Source organism: Macaca thibetana, chromosome 3 (genome assembly GCF_024542745.1).
Source record: "Macaca thibetana thibetana isolate TM-01 chromosome 3, ASM2454274v1, whole genome shotgun sequence".
Taxonomy (NCBI): Eukaryota; Metazoa; Chordata; class Mammalia; order Primates; family Cercopithecidae; genus Macaca; species Macaca thibetana.
In genome coordinates this window covers 148,818,425-148,832,934 of record NC_065580.1, presented here as the reverse complement: position 1 = coordinate 148,832,934, position 14,510 = coordinate 148,818,425, and the positions used below count along the sequence as shown (strand labels likewise).

The 14,510-nt window shown below is 38.8% G+C and overlaps 1 protein-coding gene and 1 long non-coding RNA gene across 2 annotated transcripts in view; one reads left to right on the top strand and one right to left on the bottom strand.

Moving 5' to 3' along the window:
• SDK1 (sidekick cell adhesion molecule 1) overlaps positions 1–14,510 on the bottom strand; it is a 978,941-nt gene that overhangs the window by 916,335 nt on the left and 48,096 nt on the right. The gene's annotated exons all lie outside the window — the stretch shown is intronic.
• On the top strand, positions 2,310–3,844 carry LOC126951499 (uncharacterized). The gene is made up of 3 exons (XR_007724492.1): positions 2,310–2,405; positions 2,609–2,680; positions 3,753–3,844. It is a non-coding gene; the product is annotated as an uncharacterized LOC126951499 (long non-coding RNA).

Here is a 14,510-nt window from a genome sequence, read left to right as displayed (position 1 = left end):
CCCTGCTTCTACTAAAAATACAAAAATTAGCCGGGCATGGTGGCATGGACCTGTAGTCTCAGCTACTCAGGAAGCTGACGCAGGAGAATCACTGGAACCCAGGAGGCAGAGGTTGCAGTGAGCCGAGATCCTGTCATTGCACTCCAGCTTGGGACACAGAGCACGTCTCTGTCCACCCCCTCCCCGGCAAAAAAAGAAAAAAATAAAAATAAAAATAAAAAATGACTGGGAACAGCTTATATGTCAATCCATGAACATCATTAATGATTTAAAGTTTTATTATGCTACATCATTTATGTTACTATATACTTTTTATATTTTTAAAGCAAATATAATTTAGAACTACATCTACCACACATAACTAAGAGCCTGCAAAGGGGAAAATATGCTTAATCACAAATCATGAATCCAATAGCAAAGAAAGTTCACAGTTTATTGTTTGGTTTTTTAGAAGATACTGTCACTGGGGACTTTGTTTCTGTGTCAGGATCAAGTCATGGGAAGGAGAAAAGTGGAGGGAGGTGAGGGCCTAGGCAGGGGAAAAAGCAGAACGGGAGGCCCAAGACTGGTGAAGAAGGGGACTGGGCTGGGCATGTGGCTCGTGCCTGTCATCCCAGCACTTTGGGAGGCCGAGGCGGGAGGATTGCTTGAGCCCAGGTGTTCAAGACTGGCCTGGGCAACACGACAAGACCCCATCTTTACAAAAAAAAAAAGCGCCAGGTATCGTGGCATGCACCTGAAACCCAGCTACCAGAGAGACTGAGGTGGGAGGATCACCTGAGCCCAGGGAGGCTGAGGCGGGAGGGTCACCTGAGCCCAGGGAAACTGAGGCTGCAGTGAGCTGTGATCACACCACTGCACTCCAGCCTGGGCAACGGAGTGAGACCCTGTCTCAAAAAAAAAAAAAAAATCAAAAGAGGGGAACAAGAGTAAAAAGACAGTGAAATATAAAATGCCAAATTCCTTAAGACTGTGAGTGTGCACATATACATCAACAACAAAAGCATCCAGAGTCTCTAAAAGATTAAATTATGTGACTTTACAAACACATGATTCCAACAGGAAAAGAAAGAGATGCTTAAATAAATTAACGCGGTCAAGCAGGTATTTTTCTGATGAGTTTAGATTTTTAAAGGAGATGTTTAACAGAAAGATATATCTTTTTTTTTTTTGAGACAGAGTCTCGCTCTGTCACCTAGGCCAGAGTAGAGTCGTGCAATCTCGGTTCACTGCAACTTCTGCCTCTCGGGTTCAAGCGATTCTCCTGCCTCACCCTCCTGAGTAGCTGGGATTACAGGCATGCACCAGCATGCCCAGCTAATTTTTTGTATTTTTAGTAGAGATGGGGTTTCACCATGATGGTCAGGCTGGTCTCAAACTCCTGACCTCGTGATCCGCCTGCCTCGGCCTCCCAAAGTGCTAGGATTACAGGCCTGAGCCACCGTGCCCGGCCTCAGAAAGATATATTATTTGTATAAAATAATGCAGGGATCTCTAAAATTTCTAAAATTCCTATCAGGAAACAATGGCAAAATAAAACCAGGTTTGCAAAAATTGAAAAAGTTTCTCTTAATTATATTATATCGTAACAAACAATTACAGACAACACACTTAGTTCTATACCTACTTTCTTGGTCAGATAAAATTATCTTCGGAATACACACAGAAAATAAACATTGGAAAGAGAAAACTGAAATCCAACGGTAAACAAAAATAAAGGAGGGGATCTTAGATTGTCCAAATACACTGCAGCCTCCCAACTCGTATGAATTATAATACAGAGACTTGGGGATAAGTTCATAGAACACCTGCCTCAATCTTCAAAGAACGGTAACAAACACGAGGGCTTCCGGGAGCTGGCAGCGTCCTACTTCTTGATCTGAGCAACTGCCCAGATGTCTGTTTTACAGTTGGTTGAACTGCACATCTGCTTTATGCACTTTGTTATATTTCACCACCCACCTCCCCCCTAAAAAAAGAGGTTAAATCTAAAAGGTACAGGATGACTGGAGAAGGGCAAGCACTGTCTCAATTTTCCAAAACTACCGATATTTATATTTACTATGAATCCCTAGCAAGATTCTTACAAGAAAATAGCTTGTAAAAGCTAATGAGGCTGACATGGGAATTCATAAGATACAAGGCTGTGAAACTTCCTTTTTCAACCGTGTTATCTGTCGGGAACTAGGGCCTATAAGCACTCTGAGATGTCTATTTGTTCAGCGCAGTCCTCATGACAGTGGGGTGAGAGTGGAGGACAAGCTGGAGAAATACCATCAATGCTGGAACATGATCTAACTTTGAAGAGAGTAAAGAGAACGAACAGCAGGATCAAGTTCACTCTAGAGGGAAGACTCTGCAGACGTGCTGCAAAGTTCTATGCCCCGACCTCTCAACATCTGAAGGTAAGAATATAGGAGGCATAAAATAGCAGGTTTAATGGGTAATGAATTTGGGACTAATAGATGAGTTTAGAGCTATTTCCTGAAATTAGGATCAGAAGCCTTTGTTAAAATATAAACTGCAACGACGGGCATCTACAGGAATAGATTTGCAGGTGGAAAGTTGAGGGTATTCCCAGTGATGGCTTCTATTTCTTCTGTGAAAGGCACTGTGAAGATGGAGGGAACAGGGGACTGAGAAGAACGGGGAAGATCTAAGAAGCTGATGCAAAGAACGGGTAAGAAATCTAACTGGAAACACAACATAAGTATTAACATTTAGATTTACAAATGGCAGCCGGGCCCAGTGGCTCATGCCTGTAATTCCAAGCAACATGGGAGGCTGAGGCAGCAGAAGGATTCCTTGAGCACAGCAGTTTAGAGGCCACGGTGAGCTATGATCGCACCATTGCACTCCACCCTGGGCAACAGAGCAAGACCCCATCTCTAAATAAATAAATTTGCAAATCGCTAATGGGATATTTTCACAATTTTCTTCAGTGGATAGCTACATTTTAAAAGTAACTCCATAATCTCTGTGAATGACGCATTTGTATTTTAAGAACTTTAGCTCTAATTTCAGAGAATATTAACAATTTTTAGATACAAGACATTCTGAAATCTTCAGTTACTTTAACAGAAAAACACCTTGCTGCAAATTTTAATAAAGTATATCAATGGAATTAACAAATAACTTGACTAAGAAAGGACTAGATTTGGCCAGATATGTCCCACCCCAATTTAATCAAAGAAAATGAGAAAATAAACTGTAGCTTAATTATAATCATATAATTAGAGCTTCCCCACAGACACAAGAAAGTAAACCACTTTCACATGTAGTGAGTGTTGGCTGGTGGATTATTTTAAGCATCTATTGTTACACAGCAGTGAGGCCTCTTTAACATGATCAAGTATGTACAGTTTAAGTCCAATCATTTCCTTGGTTAGCTGTTTCATTCTGTTTTCATTTTGAGATATTCAAGCACAATCTAGTCCATAATATTTTGCCTTTATCCGTCAGGATATATTTGTAAAAGGGCAGAAGTTAACATATTAGCTAGCAAGGCTATTTAAATAATCTACCCGAGACCTATAAAGTCAATATTAATTCCCAATGAAACATAATTAACTTCTGCGATTTAATAAATGGGTAGCTTTGATATACATGAAAAAAATGTAGACTGATTACAGTTGAAAATTTTCTTTCAGGAGCTATTAAAACACTAAATGACACCACAAAATATGCTTACAATTGGAATGTTAAGACAGTTAACTTTGACTTTTATTATGTTACCTATACTTTTTTCACAGAAAACTCCAGAATAATCATTGGTACCAATGAAAAAGTATTTCAAACAACAACTTTTTCCTTATATTCAACTTTCCAGACATAAATGTAAGGCATAAAAAAGTCACACTGGTTTCTAATTGGTTCATAGCCCTGTTTTTTTATTTTTTTTTCCCCCTTTGACTTAATAATCTGAATGCTGGTTAAATGAAAAATGGTCTGATATGTGGCTATGGAGCCCGGTTCCAACACGAAATGTGCTCCTTGAGCAAGTCAGTTACCTCGCTAACTTTGACCTCCAACCTCATGAGATGAGGACATGAAGACATACAGAAAGAATCTGCATGGAAACTGACATGCAGGACATGCTCAAACATGGGAGGCTGCTTTTTCTAGTGATCTTCTGGATGAAATCTACAGATAATGGTCCTTCACCAGCAAAAGGAAGCATGCTCCCTTTAACCATGAACTGTATCATCCATGTATGTTAATCGAGTCATCAATAGTTTCTATTCATGACAGGGGAAATATCATCCCTTGTAATAGGTCTGGCTTTGACAGGCAGCTTCACTAGTCATTCAGAAATAGACTGGGTAAACTGTTACAGAAACTACACACAGGGCATTGCTAATAAGAGCTACACATTACTTTTCCAATTTTACAAAGAGCATAAACAGAGAACATATGCCATTCTAATAATTCCCAGGAGTGGTATAAATGTAACTCGGCTCATTTGTGTTTTAATTTTTTTAGAAATTATGGTTACTTCAAAAATTGAGAGTCATGTGAGTTCCTATGTTCAGTATATTTTATAAACCCAAATATGGGCTAAGGTTATAGCAACTTTTATTCCAAATGCCATCAATTTTCAAAATAACCCCCAAGATGAAAGATACTCATCGAAGTTTGTAAGTGGCTATCCAGAATTAAGTCAAGCACTTTAAGAAAAGGACAGTAAAAAGGGATATAATCTACTTAATGGTTCTTGAATTCTTCCATGCCATTACTTACACCACTTACCTATCTATCCTCTACTTACAAAAGGGAACAATAACAGGAGACAAAATAGAAATAGAATTGCTGCAGGAGAAAAAAAGCTAAATTGGGATAATACAGAAAAAGTACTTTAAAAGAACTAATGATACGAAGGGATATGATCACCAGAAAAACATACATATCGACCAAACATTTCACATACCCTTTACGTCTTGTTTGCCCTCAAGACAGACCCTAACTACAACAAAGTATTCCCATGTAGAGCTTGTTCCAGCATCTATGATGTGACAAATTATTTCTTCAACTTGGTGTCCGTTCTGATTTAGATTCCCACTCTTCAAAAAATACAGGCCAGAACTCATTTCCTTAGCAGACACTGTGAATACCTCAATGTTTTCACGCTCCTCAGAACTTTAAAAAGAGAAGGGGGGGGGGGGGGGGGGAAAAGCATTTCCCTAGGTCACCAACAATCAGTAATAATCTGAAAAAAGGAAAAATCTCTTCTTTTTCCTTCAGGAATGGAAATGGGAAGGAATGGTAAAACTCCAAACAGTGCATCTGTGAGAGCCCATGAGTGGCTCTGTTATTAAACATGGAAACAGAAATATCTACTTCAGCTTGTCTGAGCCTCAAATTTCCTTAGGTGTCCGTCTAAGAACACCTAAGTACAGTCACAGCTGGTCTATCAGCCTCTAAATAAAAACTGTAGCCACAGCCTGTGAACTAAACTCTGGATGTAAATCTCGTGCTTTCAGTAAATCCACAGACCTCTCATCGTGGCACACCCTCCCTGCTACGAGCAGGAATAATCTCTTCCCCCATTTAGCTCAACTACTTTCCTAATCCCACGTACATGATCACTAGCCTCCTAAGAAGAATTCTCAAAAATACTGGGGATCTCGGGAATGTGTATCAAGTAGTTGGATATTAAAAAAAAAAAAACTTCCAAATCCTGACAATTTTTACAGTTACTAGGGTCAGAAGTACAGTGATTTTGTATTTAAGTGATAGATTTTTTCCATTTTGTAACTTTTTAAATGAAACTTTTATAATTAAATTATATATTTATATATTTATAAAATTATATATTATACATTATAAGAAATATATTTCTTAATTTCTCAAATACAAGGATTTTCCTGTTATCTTTTGGTTGATTCCTTCTATAATTTCATAAGAAAAATACATGATTTTAATCATTTGAAATTTATCAATACTTGCTTTATAGTCCTATATGTAATCAATGTCAGATGTTCCATGTGCTTGAAAAGAATGGATTATATAGGAACTGTAATATTCTGTGAATGTCCGTGAGGTCATATTTGTTAATTAATCATGTTCTTTAAGTCTTCCATATCCTAAGTTTTCTGCAAGTCGTATTATTCAGAAAGGTATGTTAACTTCCCAGTAGGATTGTGCATTCAGCTATTTTTCTTCTGTTTCTGTATATTTTTGCTTTATATAATACGTACCTATATCTGAACTGAACCTTTTACCACTGTACAGTGATCCTCTTCATCTCTAATGCCTTTTGCCTTGATTTCTATTTTGTCTGATATCAACATGTTATACCAGCTTTATTTTGCTTAAAGTAAGCCTGAAATATAATTTTCCATTATTTTGCCTTCTGTATCTTTGTTTTTAGATACGCTTCTTGTAAACCTAGTATGTCAGATGTCTTTAATCCAATCTGACCTGCCTTTTAGCAGAATCCTCTAGTCTATTTACATTTATTGTAATTACTGACACCCGGATTTATAACTATCATGTTATTGTGTGCTCTCTGTTTTTCCTGCCTCCTCTATACTCTCTTTGTAGTAGACAATGGTGTTAAGGTCCATTTTCTAAGTTTTCTCCTTGTGTTGAGTAATATCAGTAAGTTGTTAGATAAAATGATTCACCAACTTTTATTATTTATATGTCTTAATATAACTTGCCTAAATTCTCATACTTCTAGTTGATAGCAAAACACAGGACATAAAATCTTTATGAAATTACAATACAACTACCATCTGGTCTTTAAGATTAACCAACCTATGGAAGTACAAGGCTGTCCATTAAAAATGACAACAGTAGGCTCTCAGAACTGCTGCAGCTTAGGCAGTAACCAAGCTGCTTGCACATTTTTTCTTCTTCTGGTTTTATCCAATGAAACTAAGGTATATTATCACAAAATAGATATCTACTTATGTATGTAGTATCAGATATTATCGATGCTTGGGGCAACCAGGTATCACTAATTATGTTTACCCTATCATAATTCTCCTTTAATACCCAGCTCAAAATAAAAACCAGTTAAAGCCGAAGTCTTCAGAAGCTAAACGGTGTCATTCCACTTTTAATGGGGGGAAAAAACTATTTTAACAGTCCTACTAATTTTTTTAAGTGTTACACAAATGATCACACTATAAGATAAATCATGAAAAGTAAACAAGCCAGTACAAACCCTAGCATCATGACACAGTAAATACGATATTGGTGACTGCAGAAGGAAAAGATGAGACATCACCAGGAAAAGGTTTTCCCAGACACCTCACTGACTGGTGGTTCGAGGTAAGATCATTAGCCCTGAGGCCCAAAGGCTCTATCACGGTCTAGAGTTGATCAGGAAAAATGCTTCAGGGCAAAGTTAAAGACAATCAATTATAAAAAAGCAAAATGGCATATTATCAGTATTATTAATTTACAAGAAAATAACCACCAAGAAGACTGAATACTGAACTCCTCTGGTCAATGTAATCTGTCTCACTAGATAAACTACACTAGAGAACAGATAATAATCAGATATGTGCTGAGTAAATTTGGAATCACAACAAAGGGATTTACTGGTTTCAAAAGTTCATGGCATCACACTGCATCCATTTCCATTGTGAGAATATGCCTGCCTTAGGATACGGTCCCCAAATAAATAATGCCTACATAAACACTAATAAACTTTGTTTTTTTTTTCCCCACACTCACTGTTAAATGACAACTTTTTTTCCTATGTGGCACATCCATCCAGTTTTATGATAGACTGAATGTCACCCTCTCTCTCCTTCTTAGATCCATTATATACTGATTGACTTAAAATGGTTTACCTCTCCTAAGCCAAACTTACTGTTATTAGGTACCTTACCCATCCATCACCAATAGCATGACCTTTTGTTATCATGCTACATTAAAAAGCAGGCGTAAATGTGAGAGGCACAAAGTCCCCAAACTTCATCCTCCACCTGCTACTTCATCAAGAGTCCAACACTGCCCAAGGAGTAAACCTTCTGTAACTACCAATCCAGGATGTGGTCTATAAGATACACATACTCTTAGGCCGGGCACTGTGGCTCATGCCTGTAATCCCAGCACTTTGGGAGGCCGAGGCAGGCGGATCATGAGGTCAGGAGATCGAGACCATCCTGGCTAACATGTTGAAACCCCACCTCTACTAAAAATACAAAAAAAATCAGTCAGGCATGGTGACAGGCACCTGTAGTCCCAGCTACTCACGAGGCTGAGGCAGGAGAATGGTGTGAAACCAGGAGGCAGAGCTTGCAGTGAGCCGAGATGGTGCCACTGCACTCCAGCCTGGGCAACAGAGGGAGACTCAGTCTCAAAAAAAAAAAAAAAAGAAAGAAAGAAAGAAAGAAAGAAAAAAGATACACGTACTCTGGCCCAAAAAGGCAAGTATGACTTCAGAGTTGCCTTGCCTGTATCCTTCGCTTGCTTAATCCTCTGCCCCCACAAGGCTGGTCTCCCCAGAACACAGGCCTAGCCAGCTCCTTCATGAACACTGTGTTCAGTCACTCAGGTCCAACAGTCAAGCACAGTTCCATCCAACAGTAACCTCCTCCCTCCCCAGCCCCATTCCCCTTCCGGTTGGAGGAGCAGGCTTCTTTTTCAGATGACTAACTCCAAGAATGATGTTCTCTTTAAGTGATAAGGAGCCATAGTCTAATAAGGGTGAGACTCTGCTCTTCCCACAAAACCACAGCCCTCATAAAGTCAAAGGTATACATCTAAATAGGGTATTGTATGTATTGTTTTTGTTGTTGTTGTTGTTTTAAACTGCAACCGCAGGGCAGCCGAAGGCAATGGGGGATTGAGGAAGGAGGCAGCAAAAGTAGGAGAGGGGCAAGAATCCAGAAGGGAAATGAGAACACAAAACCGAAGTGCACTTCAACATGCTGCTGCCAAAGGGGTAAAAAGGAGAAAGTGCAGACCAGTCACATAAATGCCACAGTGACATGCATAAAAACGTGAGGGGCACACTCCAGGGACAGAGCCTGACAACATGACAAGCTACATGGCATCAAACTCTTTCATGTGACAGGCAGCTTTTCACATGTGCATCTTAAGACTGGAACTTCCTATAGATAAACCTTATGGAGTTAATAAAAGCAAAAGCCATCCTCTATTCAGTGTTTGCCGCCATGTTCCAGGCATAGTACTTGGCACTCTTTATCATTTCATTTCATTTGATCAGCTCGGAAAGTCCTCCAAATGACTATTTTTAAAAAAATAACAGCTCACTTTTTGAAAAATAACTTCGACTTTTATTTCAGATTTGGGGGTACATATACAGGTTACATGGGAGTACTGAATGATGCAGAGGTTTGGGGTGCAGACGATCCCATCGCCCAGGGAGTGGGCATAGTACCCAACAGGTAGGTTTTCACCGCACTCCGTCTTCCTCCCTCCTGCTCTAGTAGTCTCAAGTCTCTATTGTTGCCATCTTTATGTCCATATGTACGTACGCGACGGTTAGTTCCCACTGACAAGAACATGTCGTTTTTGGTTTTCTGTTCCTGTGTTAATTCACTAAGGACCTCCAGCTGCATCCACCTTGCTGCAAATGACATGATTTTTTTGTTTTTTGTGGTCACATAGTAGTCCATGATGTATATGAACGGCTCACATGTATTGCACACTTACCTTCATGACTGTGAGTCAGGTACTGGTATTAATCCAGCTTACAGAGGAAAAAGCTGAGTCAGAGAGGGTAAAAAAATTGCCTAGGATCACACAGTTATCAAGCAGTGAAGCCAAGAATCAAACCCAAGCAGTAAACCTGGGCTATGCATTAAAACCTAAGTGCATGACCATTGAGCTTTGCTGTCTCTGATGTAAACAGCGTCCCCACTTTAGAGATGAGAGAGATTTAGGGAGGTAAACACACCAAGGCCTCACAGAAGTGCAGGGCTGAGCTAGGACCTGAATCCACCTAGTCTCTGTTATAACACTCCTCTCATTGTGGAATTATACATATTTAAGTACTTATGAAGCAAGATACTTACATTTAAAGTGAATCTCCACTGATTTTCAGGGACTCACTTCACAAAAGGAAAAAAAAAAACATATTTAGTGTGTTTGTAACTGGCTAGACACTAAGCCACACTCTAGTGCATTAATTATTCCCTGGGAATTAATAAAGTACTTAAGAAACTTGTATTAACTCTTTCAGGCCACAGGGGTACCATTCAGTGAACTGAATTCTTAATCTACTAAAATGGTACCCGGGAGGTTCGGAAGAACATAACTTCCTCTGAGGGCATGGGGAGAAAAAACTTGTAAAGCCACTTAGGAATATAAACTAAATTCAGAACAAAATTAAAAACCAAGCTACAGGGAAATACTGTTCTAGTGGATTAGCCTCTGGTCCTAAAAATTTGTCAGAAATGAAACACGGAGGTTGGAAATATCGAGGGATCGCAAATCACCTTCGACGGCACATTCGAGCCCAATGGCTAGGGCCCTGGAGCCTTGACTGCAGTAATCAGAAAACAGGTAAAAAGTTACTTTGTTCCAACTTCATCAGGTACTTCTCGGAAAGGCATAGTAAGGGCAACAGCTTTATGACATCACCAGATCTCCAACTGGTATCCAACATATCTTCCCATTTTTTTCTTGCGGCCTCCTCACCTGGGGGTTCTGACCTATCAGCCTGTCTGCCAGAAATATTCCTCCCACTGTCCCATAGTGGCAGCACATCACTAACCACAGGTCTCCAGCAATCTAAATCTTATTGCATGTGTTACATGCTCAAGACAATATAAACACTACTAATGCAAAATTAGGCTCTTTCACCTATAAAAATATTGCTCCATATACTAAAGCATATAAGATGTGTGTCAAGTATTGTCAGAGAACTACAAAACTGCTGAAAGAATATTAAAAAAAAAAACTAGTTTGTGCAACTGGAAAAGAGTTCTTGGAAGAAGTGGCATCAAGTTCAACTCCACTTACTAGGCTAACATCTGGATGCAAGAGGCAGTGAAAGGAAGCAGAGGGAATGGCATGGGCAACCCACAGAAGCACAAAGATGCGAAGTCTTTTAGGGAACAGGAAGAATTTAACTATAGACTTTAGTGTATGAAGTGAAACTCTCCAATTAGTTTAGTAGAGGAGGAGGAGAATAAATAATTCTCTAAGGGCTGGGTGCAGTAGCTCATGCCTATAATTCTAGCACTTTGGGAGGCTGAAGCAGGATCACTTGAGCCCAGGAGTTCGAGACCAGCCTGGGCAACATATCAAACACTGCTATACCAAAAAAAATATATATATAAAAATACACACATATACATATATACACACACATACATATATACATATATACGTATATACATATACACATATATACATGTATATATACACACATGTATATATGTATGTACTTGTATATGTGTATATACATATATGTGTATACACACATATATACACATATATACACACACACACACACATACACACACACACACACCCAAAAAAAATTAACCAGGTGTGGGGGTGTATGCCTGCAGTCCCAACTACTCAGGACGCTAAGGCAGAAGGATTGCCTGAGCCGGAGTTGGAGGCTGCAGTGAGTCATGATCACACCACTGAGCTCCAGCCTGGGTGACAGAGTGAGACCCTGACTATTAAAAAAATAAAAATAAATGAATATTAACTCTATTATTATTACCACAAGGGTACCAGACAGCACAGCACACTTGTAGAATCTGAAGTAGCGTCATCGATCAGGACCATACGTACATTGCAGTGCTGGCAGGAAGGAGAGACAAGGTGGAGCCTAGGAAGAAAGTGAAGCTAGATGAACAGCCTTGCACGGAGGCTCACAGGAGCTCCACTAGCCCAGGTGACACCTCTCAGTGAACTGGAAAGGTCCCCACCCACGGAAACCAGCCCCAGAGCTGTAGACAAGCTGGCAGGACTCCTCTTCTCGCTGGTGCCCACATGCAGGGCACAATCAGCTTTATTACGAGCAGCAGTTGTGCATGCACAGGAGTCTGAATTTTATTCTTAAGACAGTAGGAACCTCCCTGAAAGACTGTAAGCAGAAGAGTATGCAGTATCACAAGTTGCAATGTGGACAAATTGAGACTCCAAATCTTAAAAATTAGACCCAAAAACATTTTATCTAGGAGTACAAGTGCCAGAAACATCTAACAATGGGGTTATTCTAAAAGAATTGTTTTAATTATTATGCTTAAAAGAGAGAAAACAAGAACTGAATAACTGCGGCAGGTGATGACACTGCAATTCCAACAGACTGAGAACGCTTGACTACCGACGTCACAGCAGCCCAAGCTTTGTCATCTAGACAGGGTGACCTGCATATCCTAAAGGATCAAACATTACTGCAAGAAGCTATTTAATACGAGAAATCTAAAATTTCATGGAACGTCATTTACTACCGAGGAGGAAATACTCCAGAGAAGCAGTGAAACAGGAAAGAGATGGCAAGGCATCGTCTGGGAAAACAGATAACGCTGAGGGGTCTTTTCAGCTGTGCCACCATCCTGGAATTTGGGTTTCCGTAAACATGTTACAAGCCCTGATACGTTACTACAACTCCCATCTTCAAATCAGAAATAATTTCCTGGAAAAAATGAAAACTCATGTTATTGAATGATGGGGTTTCCTGCCATTTAAATAAAATGGCATTGCAAATCATGCTTACTGTAAGAATGTATAAGTTAAATATATTTAATATGTTAATGTCACCGAGTAGGATTTTACATAATTTTTTTCAGGAAATTCTCATCTCACAATGACAGCTACTTTGGTTTGTTGACAGACTATGTTTATATTAAAACATTATTCAGTCTCTTTTTAATCTCATTTGTTTCCTAACATACGTCAGGTCCCAGTATCTTTTCTCAATGTATTCTCTTGAAGATATTTAAGCTGTGAAAATATTATTTATCTGGAACAAGTCAGGTCCTAGAGAAACCAGGAAATAGATATCAGCATAAGCATTTTTGCTATAAAATCCATAAGTTATCTGAAAATAAAATCCTCCTAAACCAAAATGCAGTTTCTAATGACATTCCCTCTGTGTACTTCAATGCAGCAGTGATCAAACCACATTCCGTGGAGACCTGAAGTTCTACAGCAATAGTTCAAAGACTTCTATAAACGCTTAATTTCTTGCAGCATGTTTTAAAACCTGTAATAAAGCACAACAGTCATAATCAGATGGGTACTATTCAAATTTTTACGTAAGCTGTCCCCAAAGCACTACCCTGTGTGGTAGGTCAATTTGTGCTTGTGTGGACCTGGAAATGAAGCATCTCTTGTTATTACTGTACAACAGTAAGACTTGCAGTAATCATGTCATTAACTACAAAGGCTCACCACTCATCATTTTCTGAATTTAGGACTGCTGAACTTTTATGTTCACTCTCACAGAACTCACTACCAGGTACACTCTTGCAGTATATGTGAAAAGGTAAACTATACACTAGACAGGGCTCAGCCCCATCTGACTGAAACGTGCTTTCAGCATGCCATTACATTCAGTCCAGCAACAACAAAGAAGAACATGATATCCACCTATTCTGAGATGGTAATGTAGTTTTAACGTTTGTTGCCAAATTTGGGGTCTTTTCTATTTCTGATAACAAGAGCAACTGTCACATTTTTATTCAGTGTGGAAATAAACTATGTACAATTCCTCTTTAAGCTTCCATATCAACATAAGCAAAGCACATCTTGAAATTAAAAGAGAAACTGTTTTCAAAAGCTAACAACTGCTACTACTTAAGTCAGTCAAAATTTTCTTAGATATACAATGGGAAAAAAAAAAATGGATCCTAAGCTAGGTACAGAGTTTTAGCTTTGCAAGATAAAAGCAGCTGTGGTGACTAGATGCACAACAATGTGAATGTATTTGATGCTACTGAACTGTATACTTAATGTTTCAGATGAAAAATTAGGATGTATTTCACCACAATTTTTAAAACATTTTTTTAAATTGTACATGTAGGGAGTTTTTCATTGTTCACTTTTTACTCTGTATTCTCTAATCCTGAAGACATTTAATTCTGTAGACTTCTTTCCCTGCACTTAGTTTTCATTGTGTCCATAGGCTTTGGTATGAAACATTCCTTTTATTGCTTTGTCTGATCGAACTAAACTTAATGAAAATTTACATGCATTTCTGGTTTTGTTTTTTGTTTTGGTGGTATGTGTTTAGCAACTATGTTTAGTATCTATACACCTTCACTGTTTATCCTCTTCATAAATGATGTCTTTTATCAATAATGTATCCTGTAATATGTTTACTGCTTTCAACTGGCAGTCTCAACTGATCTGATATCAACACTGTCATTCTGTTTTTTGTGTTTGTACGGTATCTTTTCGGCCATCTCTTCACTTTCATCTTCCTCTTTAACCACTGAAGTGTTATTTGTTATCAGCTGTATTTTAAGGCACTTTCCAATTTTGTCTTCTAATAGAAGTCAGTCCATTCACATTTAATTAAACTTTTTATTAGGAGATAATTATAGATTCACAAGCAGTTGTAA